At 41.4% G+C, this 15,902-nt stretch overlaps 1 long non-coding RNA gene across 4 annotated transcripts in view; it reads right to left on the minus strand.

Moving 5' to 3' along the window:
* Nucleotides 1-15,902, minus strand: part of LOC131765117 (uncharacterized) — a 112,643-nt gene that overhangs the window by 92,797 nt on the left and 3,944 nt on the right. For all 4 annotated transcript variants that reach the window (XR_010835437.1, XR_010835434.1, XR_010835435.1 and 1 more), the window contains exons 2-5: nt 13,241-13,440; nt 9,238-9,429; nt 6,213-6,333; nt 330-530 (exon numbers count right to left, since the gene is read on the minus strand). This is a non-coding gene — a long non-coding RNA (uncharacterized lncRNA). The remainder of the gene's footprint in view (nt 1-329; nt 531-6,212; nt 6,334-9,237; nt 9,430-13,240; nt 13,441-15,902) is intronic.

The raw sequence follows: 15,902 nt of genomic DNA on the forward strand, positions 1-15,902 counted from the left end.
GTGTAGGGTAGTTGTGAGGATTAAAGGAGTCAATCTATGTAAAGTATTCGGAAAATTCTCTGGCACATGGTTGTCAAATAAATATACACATACAGTGGACCCTTGTTGACAACAACAAAACAGAGGGCATTACTTTCTGTTCTGTCTTAAAGGAGAAGGAGGCTAGAGGTAGACCCCTCTTCCCAAAAGGTCTTTGTTAGCTCTCACCACGAGTTAAGAGTGTGTCCTAAATGTAAACTAGAGCACTCCTCTTAGCAGAGAAGATTGCTCACAAACAAATTCATACTCATACCAGAATCTATTTCAAGTGCTTATTTAACAGAGCTTACAGTTTGTTAACAAATGTGTCATTCTTCTCTTCCTTGCCTAAATCGATCTGCTCCAGCTCATCAGGAGACTGTGTCTTTTGAGGTGCGTGCCTTGATGTGGTGCTGGAGGCTCATGGAAACACGTGGTTTGCTCGCCTCTACTGAGGTTGTGATTCCTCCACCACTTTGCTTAGTCAGCCAGGAGCAATGCAGATGAGTTTCCTGTTGAATAAGGTCCGAATTGTCAAGCCTTTGCTATACGGAAAGTACAGTACAGTAAAAGGCTTGATCCCAGCAAGAAGTGACACCCCACTTTCTCCTGTTGTCCACTTTTTTGTTTGTTTTTCTCATTTCAGACCCACCTTTTGGAGGAACTGCTCGTCGGGGGCTTGTGACGCATGTTGGCGCGCAGGCCCTTGGAGACCCTGTACGTCAGCCTGTGGTCAGAGCTTCCAGTCTCGGAAGGTGGACTGTGTCCACACGAGGAGCTGCAAGACGGTGGCTGAGAGATGCCGCGAACCGGGGAAGAAACCCTCTTCCTGGCGGCACTGCCTGGGGCCTTCCTGTGATAGTACGTACCCCTCTCAGGTACCGTGACCACCCCGAAGCCTTGTGCAAACCGGACCGCATGGAGCCAACCTTGTCAGGGTCTCGCCCACAGGGCTGTTCTGAACGGATGTGGTATCTTGGGACATCAGGAGATTAGCTGCTTTGATGTGAATGCAACTTAGAGTTCTTTAGAGAAAAAAAATAGTTGCCTGAGTAGGGTGGTCGGTGGCCTTCTAACGAGCACCGGGAGCCTCTCCACAGCCTCTTTCTGCTTTGGAGTTTCAGCCCCTCAGACGAGGCTTCCTTGGATGGGATTGGGCAGGTGTGTAAATGCCCTGAAGTTATGTGGAAATGGAATCATATATAGTTTTCTAGGGAGAGGTCTATAGCTTTGATAAGTTTTCCCTGGGGTTCATGACACCCCAGAAGCTAGTGCTGTTGTCAGCACTGGGAGGAAGAGGTGGCCTGAAGGGCTGTGACGTCCCCGGAGGGCATCAAGAAGCCACTTGGCCCAGCTAAGAAGTGAGTCCAGGGCACTTCTGACTCCAGTGCCAAGCAGTGGCCCTAACCCAAGCTTAGCTTCTTTGCTTCCCTCTGTGATCTCAGTTTCCCGCTTTTCATAAAATCAAGCATGTTTTTAAACTAGGTCTCTAATGTGCTATGTGTTAAATGGATATATATATATATATGTATTTTTTTGCAAGAGGCTGCACAGACACAACTCACTACTGTACGTTTGTAAAGCATCTTAATTTGTGTTCATTAGACCTCTACAAACAAAGGTGCTGTCAGTCATGTCAAGAAGGATAAAATTAAAAAAAAAAAAAAAGAAAAAAAGAAAGAAGGATAAAACTTTGCAGGGGGGTCCTAATGCCGCTGTGAAGATGAAACAAAATGTAAAAGCTCTCTTCCCCATGTAGCTGGCACAAAAACATGTATTTCTTTACAAAAAAACCCTCTAGAGTCTACAATCAGAAGATGCAAAATCACCACTGTTAAAATTTGGGACTGTCATTTCCTCATGGCCGGTTTTTAATTGAAACTCTTTTAAATGATATGTTCCAGGACTAACATAAAATACTGTAGCAGGCACACCATTGCACGTGGGACCTCGCCATGTCCTTCTAATCAGGAAATCACCAAGATCACCTGTGCATTGTCATGAGCTGCTTCTTCCTGTGATTTTTTTTTTTAACATCTTTATTGGAGTATAATTGCTTTACAATGGTGTGTTAGTTTCTGCTTTACAACAAAGTGAATCAGTTATACTTAAACATATGTTCCCTTATCTCTTCCCTCTTGTGTCTCCCTCCCTCCCACTCTCCCTATTCCACCCCTCTAGGTGGTCACAAAGCACGGAGTTGATCTCCCTGTGCCATGCGGCTGCTTCCCACTAGCTATCCACCCTACATTTGGTAGTATATACATGTCCATGCCACTCTCTCACTTCGTCACAGCTTACCCTTCCTCATCCCCATATCCTCAAGTCCATGCTCTAGTAGGTCTGTGTTTATAGACTATTACAGAGTATGACATCCTGAAGGCTTGAGAAACACAGCAACTGATGACTTCTCTCAGTTGTAGGGTTGCAACAGGCTTATAAGGCATTTACATTTTAGAAGCTCTGGCCAGTAGTTGTTAAGATGTTGGCTCTAATGGCATTTTTATGGACCCTTACGTTTAGTCTGTGAAAAGGAGACAATCGCTCTGGACAGGCTTGTGACCCTGACTGATCCAGGCATCCTGGGGGAATGGCATCTTGTCCTTGCTCTCAGAGAACTTAGGGAAGAAAACACAGAGGAAACATTGCTGCCATTTTCACAACTACGGAAATGGATCTGTGACCAAATGCGGCATCTTGGAAATTAAAGGAGAGGGAAAGTTAACCTCTTCTACTGATTTTGAAGTATATTCAAAGCGTTCTTTTAAGAGCTGTGAATGAGACTTTTCTCAGCACTATTCTCTTGCACACAAACAGAAAAATCAAAGCCTTGTTAGACCTAATTTATGCATAAGATAGAATTCCTAAGGATTTTTATTTTGGAAAAATTATGAGAAAGTAATCTAACAATGAAACATGATAGCTGAAAAGAGCTGTTTATAGTAAATAATTGTTTTAATTTGAACCGATTTTTCAGTAAATCCAAAGTGAATTAGGGTTAGGCTGGAAGGTACAGTTAGGATGAGGAGTTAGAGTTAGGATTTGTTGAATAAGTTTAGGGTTCATTTTAGTTTTAGCCTTGGGTCAGGTGAGAAAAATGGAGGTTAAGTTATTGTTAAGGCTAGAGTTGGCTTTATGGCTTAGGGTTAGGCCAGAATTGGTTTGGGTTTGGATCGTGCCAATGCTGGCATTAGTGATGGCATCAGGGTGGAGGTAAAGTTTGGAGAAGATGTTGCTGCTGAAGGCATTGGGAGTAGTATTTAATTGTAAGTTCTAAAGCTGATTTGGTTAGGGGGCTCTTACCTTAACATTCTACCAGTTATGGCTTTAGATGGCACACAACCCCAAATAAGTGGTCATACTTCTTTACTCGGGGTCCCAGCTGCCTGTGCACATGTTGCCTATAGCCTGTCGGCAGCAAAGTTACCCGAAGCAGGTGTGCTGGCCCTAGTCCGCAGTCACTCATAAGTGAGCAGTGCGTTCTGGCTTTGGATTTGTCTGTGGACAAGCTTGCTGAGTCTCTCTGCCATATCCTGAGCACCAGGTCTCTTGTTCGTTAACTGCAGCCTCACTGACACTGGGATGGACGCTACTGTACGTGGAGGGTTTGGTGGTTGGGAATGGGGGCGGGAACGTGACGAGGTCACACCAGCCTGTGAGTTGTTCATCGCAATCACACTTGATTGTTGAAGGCTTTTTAAATTAAAAGAGAGATCATTTGTACAATACTCTTTGTATATATTTATTATATGACTCAAAGGTGCAATATTTTATTTTGTACAGTATGTAATAAAGACAGGGGATATGTATTTTTCTTATTAACAACATCTCTTATTAAACTGCTTCACTTTGTATTTAAAGTTGCTATTTTTCATTTGCTGTTGTACCTTTTGTCTCGTTATCATTCAAATGACTTTCCTGTGTACTGTATTTTACTACTGTTTCTATCACCTAAGAGTTAGTGTTTCTCTTTTATGATCCTGACTAGGAATTCAGAAATAAATGTACTTTGATTATTCAGCGGCATCCTTACAAAGGCAGGTGACTTATCTGCATTCAGGTTGTGGTGGCCTTGGGTATGGTCCCCTTGGCTGCCTCTCCGAGTCCAGGAGCAACCCTGCTGGGCTCAGTGCCCTGGGCTGTCTTTGGGGTGTGGGTTACAGGATTCAGAGCGGATCACACAGAGATTCACTCTCACTGCCTCATCCCAGTCATTTACTTCATGTGAATCACACCTAAAAGAATGTCAAGGGCAGGAAAGAGTGGCCAGAAGTTCCAAACGGGCAGCCTGAAGCAGGTACGGAAGTGGGTGGTAGCTGGGAGAGCAGGAGCAGAAGGCGCTCACCCACCTTGAGTTTTGGCTGTTGTGAGGAGGTTAGGGATGGATTTGAGATGTCTGCACACAGACACTTTTTAGCAGCGGTTGGTGAGTAACCGCTTTTAATAGCTTCCTTCTCTTATACAGTTGTGGGTTTGAACTGCTTGCATCCGCTTACACACAGATTTCTATGACTAGTAAATACTGCACTATCCAAGGTTGGTTGAATATGTGGATGTGGAACCTCGGATACGGAGGAACTGAATATACGGAGGGCCAACTACACATATACGTGGATTTTCCATGGCGGGGAAGGGTGGCGCCCCAACTCCCACATTGTGCAAGGGTCAAGTGTATAGTGCTTCAAGATGAGCAGTGAGTCTTTCTAGAAAACATTCATGGTGCTGGAATTGAAATTCCCCTTCATTTGCTACAGGCCTTGGAGTTTCCAAGGTCACTTGATGAAGACAAAAATCAACCATTTTACAGTAACTTGTAAGACTGTGTTAGCCTAATGAGGCTGAGCCACACAGAAGATAAGTAATGGGACACCTCAGAGATCTCAACAGTGTACTACTTCCTTCTTTCCTTTTCTTTCTTTCCTTCCTTCTGTCCTTTCCTCCTTTTCTCCTTGACTCTTTCCCTCTTTCCCCTTCCTTCCCTCCCTCCCTCCCTTCCTTCCTTCTCTAAAGCCTACATAGGTTACAAGCAGTGGACAGCATTATCGGGACAGTGGAAAAGTTACAACTTTATTTCCAACTCAGATAAATTTTTCTAGGAAATCCCCTCTATTTTCTTGGCAGTTTGAAATACTTTGTAATCTTTAGTAACTCCGCAAGGACACCGAAAAAAGTCCACATTTTACAATCTAAACACTAATGTAAGGCTTGGGTCCTCTCTCATGTACAGTGTGATGAAATCCCAAATATTCTGGCTTTTACATATCAACATTTTGCGATTTTACCATTTTTCCACTATTGTCCTTTATTCTGCCCAAGGTCTAATCCAGGATCCCACATTGTGTTTTGTTGCCTTGCCTCTCTAGCCTCCTCCAATCTGTGATGCTTCCTCAATTTCTTCTTGTCTTTCATGATCTTGACGCTTTTGACCATGACACTGGCTACAGGTTTTGTAGAATGTCCCTCAATCTGGGGTTATCTAGTGTTTTCTCAAGATTAGAGTGAGGTTATGCATTATTGCCCTTCTTAATACATACTAACAGGGGGAACAATATGTCAATAAGTCCTATTACTAGTGACTTGATCCTTGGTTCAGGTAGTTTCTGCCAAGTTTCCTGTCTATTAAGTTACTATTTTTCTCTTTGTAATAAATAAATACTTATTTTAGAGACAATACTTTGACACTGTACAAATATTCTGCTTCTTCTTAAAATACTATCCCTTAATGTTAGCATCCACCGTGGATTGTGCCTACAACAATTATTACGAAGTTGTTCTAATCGTGACCTTCTATTTTCTTCGTTCCTTCTACTTCTGCTAATTGGAATCCTTTGGAAGGGAAGAGTTGTCCCTTCTTCCCCATTTATGCACTTTATGTATATCCATATAGACTCCAGGGGATGCATATATATCTATATATCTAGATATAGTTATAGATATCTATAGATATCTATATCTAGATATCTGTATCTAGATATATATTTAGGGGTTGAAATCCAACACTATCATTATTTTGTTGCTCAAAGCAGTCTAGCTTTGGCCATTGGGAGGGTTAAAAGGTTGACTGCGTATACACTAATCCTTGAATATGCGTGCATGTGCACGCACACACACAATTTTTTTTTCCTGTATCTATGCATTCATACTGAAACCTTGAATGCCATTCCAGCACATAGGGTCATTATTATAGTCCATACCTTTTTCTTGTTTGTCAACTTCTTTCTCTGACAGGGAGAAGCCTGGCTTTCATTATCTGCAATATATTTTCTTGGTTTGACCTTATTATACATGTAGTTTCAGAGCTGCTAACACATACCCCTGTGAAAGCAAAACAAGAAATTACCAACTAGAGTACAGTATTTGTATAGTATTCTTTTTGTCTACTGCCTTATGGTGTCCAGTGAGAACCCACTTCCAGAGTGACTTAGGTCATCCCATTCCTTCCCACCCCCTGCAGTTTGGTTATGTGATTCATTCGCAGTACAGTCATCCTCATTTATCACAGTCTGCATTCCTCCTTGCAGTCTCCCCACCTCCTGGTGATGGTTTTTATAATTTTACATGCAGTCAAATTGCCTCTGTGGTTTACAGTTCTAAGAGTTTTGACAAATTCAGAGTTGTTTGTCGACCAGCACAGTTTCTTACATAACGGTTCCATCACCTCGCAGATTCCCTTATCTTGATTCTTGGTGGTCAATAATTTCTCCACCCCCCACCCCCTGGCATTTATTTATTTTCTGTCCATATAATTTTACCTTTTCCAGAGTTTCATGCGAGTGGGATCATACATTATGTGGCCTTTGAGGCTTCTTTCACTGACCAAAAGACATTTAAGATTCATGCATGATATTGGGTGAATCAACAGTTTGTTCCTTGAATTGGCTTGGTATGGGTATACTATAGAGGTGTATCATTTTTCCAGTTAAAAGACCTAGGGGTTGTTTCCAGCGTGGGGTGATTATGAATAAAATTCTATAAACATTCACATACAGGCTTTTATGTAAAACTAAGTTTTCATTCTTCTTTGATAAATACCAAGGAGTGGATTTGCTGGCTTACATGGTATGTGCATGTTTATAAGAAACTAGCAAACTGTTTTCCAAAGTGGCTGTTCCCACTAACGACATACGAGTGTTCCAGTTGCTCCAAATCTGTGTCATTGGTCATTATAGTTCCATAATGGCTACAAATAAAGAAGAACTGATGGGGACATTGGAGGTGATGGAGAGATAGCCCTGGCAGCTATCAAACTGTGTGCCCTGTTGAAGGGGAGGATGGGGAGGGGCGACATTGGTGAAAGTCCTAGGTCTGTGACATGGGGTGAAACTCTACCCATCCATGTAAAACACCAATGAGTGGAGAGAGAAGAAAAGCTAAAGCCTTAACAAAATGGACGTTTCTTCATGTTTTATTGGACACTGTGACCCTTTGAAAGGTACATTATCAGCACTCTTTTTAAACAGCCTTTTTGAAGTTTGCTAACTTATGATGACAAGGTTCACCTTCCCCTTCTCTGATTAATGTTCTGAGGTCTCCTCTTCGCTTCATATTACCAGACTCCTCTCACACAGCGATTCTCAGACAGGGCCTTAGATAGTTTTGTATGAAAGGAAGTCTAAATCTGATGTATTCAAGGGCTGGGGTACGGGCTTCCCAACCTCTGACTGGTGAACACTCCCCTCCTTTCTTCCTGCCATGCAGTCTTTGTTTTTTTAATATTCTTTGTTTTTTAGAGCAGTTTTAGGTTCAGAACAAAATTGAGTGGAGAGTACAGAGAGTAACCCTGTACCTCCTGCCCCCACAGATGCACAGCCTGCCACTATTAATAGCCTGCACCAGAGGGTACATGTGTCACAATGGGTGACTTGACATTAACACAGCATAATCATTCACCCAAAGTCCACGGTTTACATCAGGGTGCACTCTTAGCGTTGTTGTCCCTGCAGGGTTTATAAACTACAAAGCCTTTCTGTCTCATTCTGTGCTCTCATTCTCCACAACAAGGACATGCAGGGAGACAGGATGGAGATGGGATGGGGTGGGGGTGGAAATTTTGTCTCCAAATGCCCTCCTTCCTTCATCCGATTTATCCAAGTTTGGCTTAGTGGAAATTCATTCTAAATCTGGCAGATGGTTAAATAATAATATTACTAGTTTCCAGTGCTGTTAAAATGTTGTGTGACTCTGTGTGTGTGTTTGTGTGTGTGTGTATTATGTAGAGCTTAACCTGGAAAATACTTTATTCTTTAATCTTTTCCAGAGAAGATCTGTTGCAGAAATGATTTCATGAAAATTCATTTAATGATGCTCTATTAATATGACTAATATATCAAGTCAACATAATTTTCCCTAATTAGTACGAAAGTAAATAAAAACAAACTACTTCCACATAATGAAAAATATTTTAACCAAATGTTGATGGACTTGTTCTCAGTTAAGTATATATTTTGAAACAGTTCTAAAGCTACTAAAGACTAAAAAGATAAAATAAATCATATTATCCCATAATGCATCATTGATCAAAGAAAAAACACCCACTAAGAGTTTAATTCATTAGGAAAGTCTCAGCATTTATAATTGCAGTCTGTTCTTTCTACTTCACTTAATGGCACCATTCCTTCCCTCCTTCCCTTCTTGGCATTTCTCTTCACACTGGAGGAGGAGGAGGACATAATTGTGCCCATACCAAGCCTGATTCTTCTTCTGCATCGTGATTCTGGGAGCAGCAATTAGGTGCATAATTACCTGCGGTAACCGTGAAAATTTTCTTCAGAGCTGTCAGTCATTCCTTAAACTACTCTCGCAAGTGCTTTTCCCTTTTTGGAAGTACTGTCATTCGAAACACATTATTCCCCCCCATCCAAGCTCTCCATTCTCTGTAACAACTTCTAGGGTGCTTGTGAAGCTTTAGAGGGCAAGTCTCGTCTCAGAAATCATACTACTCGGAAGCTCGAAGCAGATTAGGTTATTTTACAGTCCTTGCTACAGGACAGAAAGTGAGTATTGAGTAGGTAATTCTCCTAATTTGAAAACAGAGAAACAGGTACGGAAAGAGACTGAGTGACTTATTAATAATCTCTGACATTTGGTTAGCACTTTTAGTTTACGCATTATGTTGTATCACATGACCTGATGCTCAGAGCAAAACTTCTGAGAGGTAGGCAGAGCACGTAATTCTTTTACAAATGAAGACACTGAGCCTCAAAGACAAGAGTCACTTACCTAGGATGGCACAAGTAGAAACTGGTGTCATTGAAACTTGAACACAGGTGCTTTGATTCCCAAGCCACAGAGCCTTTACTTGTCACACCACAATGCCTCTTTCTAACTTGAACACAGCGAGGAGCAGTGCAGCCATCTTGACACTGCCAACCAAAACTTGACTCAGGGTACACTATGCAGATGCCTTGAAATCTAAGGAAAAAAAATACTGTTTTCTTGAAAAAAGAATCCATGTATCATTTTCAATGAAAAGAATGCATGTATCATGCATGTATCATTTTCAATGGTGTTCTATTAGTCCTAAAGCACTTATAAATAACTCATATATGAATAACCCTATAATTGCCATAATTATAAACACATGTACAAATGATAGTAGATTGAGGCAACAAGCTACCAGAAAGTATGTTTGGATTAAAAGAGTTCGGATGGGAATGTACATTATGCAACTCTCAGAATGCATATTAAAGAACAATCTTGGTTAAAATATTAATACAAAATGGGTTTTAAAATCCTGATTTCCTGGGGCTTCCCTGGTCGTGCAGTGGCTGACAGTCTGTCTGCCAATGCAGGGGACAAGGGTTCGAGCCCTGGTCTGGGAAGATCCCACATGCCGCGGAGCAGCTGGGCCCATGAGCCACAACTACTGAGCCTGCACGTCTGGAGCCTGTGCTTCTCAACAACATAGGCCGCGACAGTGAGAGGCCCACACACCGCGATGAAGAGTGGCCCCCGCTCGCCGCAACTAGAGGAAGCCCGCGCACAGAAAAGAAGACCCAGTGCGGCCATAAATAAATAAATAAAATTTAAAAACAAAAATCCTGATTTCCTGTAACAAATTTTCTAAATCTCGTTTAAAAATTTAAAACATGATTTTTTTTTCAGCTCTCATAAACATTTTTTTCTACCATAGAAAATTGGTTTTGCCCTTGGGAAACCAATGTTCTGTTAGTTAGCTTCCTTTTAAACATGATTTGATGATTAGAAGGTTCAGTCCTCTAGCCTACCATGCCCCCTAATGACTCAGCAGACATCCCGCAAGGAAAACCAGCCACACATCAGGGGTATTTACAGATTCCGGTTGGTCACACTGGCCTACATGTCAGGTGCTCCGCTGGTTTCCCTTCCCCTACGAGAGTCCCACTGCTGATGCTACCCTAATCTTCAGCCTTGGCCTAGACCTGACAAATGCTCCCAGAGAAGTACACAGTTGGCCATCTCAGCTCATCTAGGAAGGGCTCCCCTGTCTCTGTAATTTTAGTTCTTTGCTTCCATTAAAAAGAGATTTTTAAAAATTTATGTATGTTTTTAAGCTGTTTCAGTGGAAGTAATGGCTTTCTGCCATCTGCTATGTCCTATCTGGTAGCAGAACTGAAAAATTTTTACTGGCTACTAGAAAAACGTTAAGCGCCTCAGTCTGACAACCAAGACTTCACAATCTGATCTCAACCTACATTTTTGGAACTATACACCAATCTCTCAGATCCTGAAATTCTCTGGTTCCCACCATGTTCACTGAACAACCCTCTTATCTTTCTGGCTTTATGATTTTTTTGCTCACCTCATCCTAGCTTTTTGGATATCCCTCCTCTTTCTTTTTTTTTTTTTTTTTTTTTTTGCGGTACGCGGGCCTCCCACTGCTATGGCCTCCCCCGCTGCAGAGCACAGGCTCCGGACGCTCAGGCTCAGCCGCCATGGCTCACGGGCCCAGCCGCTCCGCGGCACGCGGGATCCCCCCGGACCGGGGCACGAACCCGCGTACCCTGCACCGGCAGGCGGACTCCCAACCACTGCGCCACCAGGGAAGCCCCCTCCTCTTTCTATATATCAATACTTACTAGTCTGTGACGCATTCCCAGACTAGCCTGGAGTGATATCTTGCTTAGTCTGTTTGAAGTCCTAATTGTTCCGTTAATTTTCTAGTGAATTATTTGCCTCTTCTTGTGATACCTCATATTTTGATTTCTCTTTGACTATTTAATTCTTCAGGCTATTACTGCTCTTTTTTTCTCAACTCAACTATAAAGTTTCTAAATGTCAACAACGATGCTCAATTCAGATCTCTATTCCTTATAGTGCCCAGCACACAGAAGAGTCATCCCTAAAAAGTATCAAATCAAATACTGACCTATTTTCATTATCTACATTTTAATCTGAATGACTTTCTAAAGCAAGGCTGCTAGGGGCAGGTATGTTTGTCTAAGAGCCACCAGTTTCACAGAACCACATCTCCAGAATCTAGATGTCACCCTTCTCACCATCTTATAGAGTTTTTCGTTCTTGTTTTTAATCATACCCCATTTCTGCCTTTGCTCTGTTCCCTAATTCTTAGGTGACAGTGAGAGAGAGTCTCTTCCCATTGTGATTTCTCTTCAGCTATGGACCTGTCCTGCAGTAGGTATGTACAAAGCCTGCAGTACAATCATCACGCAGAACGACGAATTATTCCCTCAGCCCTTAGTATTTGTTGTCTCATGCCTGAAAACCTGGAAATACAAGAATCACTTTTCCTCACTAGGGAAGATGAGGAGAGAGAAGGCTAGAAGGAACCCAGGAATCCTCAACACTGTATTACGGGAGTGGACGTACAGGAATCTATAGGAAACCCAGGTAATGAGAAGCCAGAACTAGTGTTACTGTGTATGTGTGTGTCTCATATGTAAATAGTCACAGCATCAAGGAATATCACTATTGTATTTTTAAAAAGACTTTGTGGGGAAAAAAAAAGAAAAGAAAATCTTACTATGGTTGTTTAAAAGACCTAGTACAGATGGTTCACCAATTATCTTTTATGTCAAATTATTACACAATACACTATCTCCTCTGCATACCAATAAATACATATCTTAGCAATTACTATATGCTATATTAGATTATAACAATATATTTGTTCACCATGTGCATTGTCTTAAAAATGTGTTCTTTGTACGATCTCCTTCCTGGGCTGACATATAGATCACAGCATACTGATACCATATACTTTAGTGACCCATTAAACTGGTAAGAGTGACATTTAAAGAAAAAGTATGTATTCTGTTATTACCGGTTTAACGTATAAATCATGACTTTTATCGTGGATGGCATCACTCGTACAAAAGGGTTTTATATTAGGACATACCCATTCAGTTATATCACATAACTAGTGAAAAGGCTTTAAGCCTAAATATGCAATTACATTATTAACAACAAAAAAAATACAGAAAAAATATGAACTAACAAGAGAGCCTATTGTTTAAAACTAAAGGACCCCACCCCCTGCCAAAAAGCAACAGACTATTATATAATCAGATTGATTTTTGGGAAGAAACTGGTCATACGTTGTACAGTCCTTACTCTTCCAAGTCAGTTGCCAGGAGGCAGAAGGTATTCCATGCTGGAAGTCTTGGAGGAGCAGGTTGCCTAGGTGGTGCTCCAACACTGTCTCACTGGGTGGACAAACCTATTGTATTCTGAGGTTCAGTATCAGGGACCATCTGCTAACAGATGCAAGCTTCACCCTCTACTCCAGCCTTTGTCAGTATAAAGGGAGTATTTTGGTTCTCTACCTGCTAACTCTTTTGCTTTATCGTTTGGTTCAGAACTTCAATGGAGAAGAGGGTTGCTCTTTATTTGACTTTCTCAAAGGCTCCAGTATGCTCAGTAAAGTTTCAACTCATGCTGGGATGGAAGGAAAGGAACAGTGCCGACTAAATGTGGCATAATGTGACAAATATGACATAATGCTTGTTCAGTGGTATCCTTTGTTTTCATGGTTTGAGATAGAGAAAACTAATTAAGTGGCTGAATTTGGACAGGAATCCAGGTCTCTTAACTCTCCATCAAGCAAATAGTCTGCTTTTTTCTCATATACAATACTATTTAGACAACAGAGAAAAAAGTTTTTTCCTAAGCCACAGAGACTTAAGTTTGGCAATACACCAAAATCATGATCTGATGTTAGATCTCAAAGCTGGAAGTAAAGTTTTTGGTTTTTGGCTCTTTAGTTTTTGAAATGGCAAGTTACCTTTATAGGTCGGGACAGTATCCAACTTCCCTTTTTTAACTTGTCTCTCCAAAGGCCGAGCTATTGCCACACGCTGCACTTTACAAGAATTAAGATGCCATTTGTAGGTAGTACCAAGATCAATCTCCCCCTGCTTTGGTTTATATTCTTCTGGTGCATGGCGAGGCTGTTTGACTATTTCATAAGGACGAGAATCTGACCTGAAACATATAAATTTGAAACATAGCTTCACAGGTTCTTTTATTTCTAAGTATTTCAATGCAGTATTAAAATTTTCCAGACTTTTTTTTTTTACTTGAAAAGTCTAAGAAGTTATTAAAATGGTGATGGTCGATAAGCTACTTGAAAGAGATTATTGAATTCCTTTATGTCCTATCCAGTGACTAAATATAAGAAAAATAAATGTCAAAAATCCTAGTTTTCGAAACATCTTTACAGTGGATCCTCAGTTAACTGGATCTTACATAAATACAATCTTCAAATCATTGAATTTTTTCCTAACCCGGAAGGAAATCTCAGGTTAAAGATTTAATGAATCTTAAAAAAATTTTAACTCTATCGCCTGGGTCCACTTTGTCAAAATCCTTATTCATCCTATTAAGGACTATAATAAACGATTTGGGCATGCTCTCTTCTTGTTGAAGTCATGCTGTCTTTCTGCTCACCATTAAGTAATCAATTGAAGAAACAATTTACGTCTAAACTCTGGCCTTTAGACATAAATCATATTCATAGTATTGAGGTCTTATCCACCTTCAGATCCCCAGAAGCCCTTGCCAGGGATAGGAGTCATATGGTACCCTAGCCACCCTGGACATTATATAACATTATGTGGCAGAGGTAGTACTGCAGACACTGAGGTTGTCTGGTGGGGTGGTGAGACCACAGACTCAGACTGATCAGACTACCTGGGTCCAAATCCTGGCTCTGTCATTCACCAGATTTATGATGTGGGATAACTTACCCTGTCTATGCTCCATGCTCCAGTTTCCTTAGATATCAAATAGGACAATAATACCATCTACCTCATCGGGTTGTTGGAAGGACTGACACATGCACACATGTACAGCATACGCATGAGTGTTTAGTACACAGTAAGGATGATATGTTAGCTCTACAAATGACTGCAAGTCTTCAAAATTGCTTTTTTTCTTTGGGACACTATGGATTGTTTCACTCATTGCATCATTCATTTAAACCATCTTGTATTAATCAATATTTTCTGTTTATGTCCATAAGCTCCAAAAACCAAAACTCACTGAATCCCTTCTCTAGTCACGATATAACCTCTCAGACTTGTTAACTCCGTTTCCTCACCCCTATCAACCCACTTCAACCTGGTTGCCAGCACTGTCACTTCTCTAACACAGCTTGAAGGTGCACCGTGACTTCCATGTGATTAAATCATCAGGCGTTTTTAGTCCTCATCTTACTTAACCTCTCAAGTTGTAACTGACGTTATTGCCCACTCCCTCTATTTCTGAGAAGTTCTCTCTCCCTGCCTTCCTCACTATTTCTTCTTGGTCTCCTACGCAGCTTCGCCCTCCTATAGTCAGTCAGAAAGTTGGGCAGTTCCTCGACACTGGGGCTACCCACTCTCCCCTTCTCACCCAATGTTCCCTCGTGAGGACAACGCCCCTACTCCCACAGCTGTAATTACTAACTATGTGGAAACACCTCTCACTCGTACGTCTCCACTCAGACCTCCTCTCTTAGCTCCGTACCAGTCTTTACAGTGGCCTGTTGGATATTCAGTGGCACCTCAAAACTTAGTATACCCCTAATCAAACTATTTTCCCCCAACAAATCTGGGCCTATTGGCCTGTTCCCTATTTTAGTGACTGGCATCACCGTCTCTTCAGTTGCACTCAGAAACCTAGGACTAACCCTTCACGCCTCACCTCCCTCCTATATTTCGTTCATCATCAGCTCCTGTCAATTCTGCCTCTTAAATATCTCTTAAATCCGCTTTTCTCTCTCTCATCACCATTCCAAGCTTTCATAATAGCTCATTCAAATCAATTCAATACCTTCCTAAACTCATTTACTAGTTCTCTCTCCAATCTTTTCTTACATTGCACCCAAAATCATCCTTTCACACATAAATTTGATCAGGTCATTCTTGCCCTCATCTCCCTAGCCTCTTCCTCACCTCTCTTTCGTACCCCCCTCAACAAACAAACACACAAACAAAAAACAAGAAAGAAAAGAAAGCTTCAGTGGCTTCTTATTGCTCTAAGGATATAGAAAAAACTGAACACGGCCTCTTTCACTAGCTTCAAATCACACCGTGCTTCCTCTTCCTTTCTCTGCTCCTGCTGGCCTTCTCTGACAATTTCCTTCTTTCCATGCTCCTTCCTGCTACATGCTGCTCTCTCCTTGGAAGGCACTTTCTTACAGTCTTAATCCAGTTAATTGCTTTACAGCCTTCAGATTTTAGCTCATTTTTCTCATTTCCCTGATAAAGTCAAGCCTCTTTATTCTGGATCCGAAGTTACCTTGTGCCTATCCTTCACAGATTTGATCACTGTTGCAATTTCATACTTATTTTGAGTGTTTTTGACTGACACCTTCACGAGACTGCAACGTCTGTGAGCACAGACATCATGACTGTTTTGCTCACCACTGTATTCCAGGTGCCTAGCATAGCACCTGACAGTTA

Source organism: Kogia breviceps, chromosome 11 (genome assembly GCF_026419965.1).
Source record: "Kogia breviceps isolate mKogBre1 chromosome 11, mKogBre1 haplotype 1, whole genome shotgun sequence".
NCBI classification, from domain to species: Eukaryota; Metazoa; Chordata; class Mammalia; order Artiodactyla; family Physeteridae; genus Kogia; species Kogia breviceps.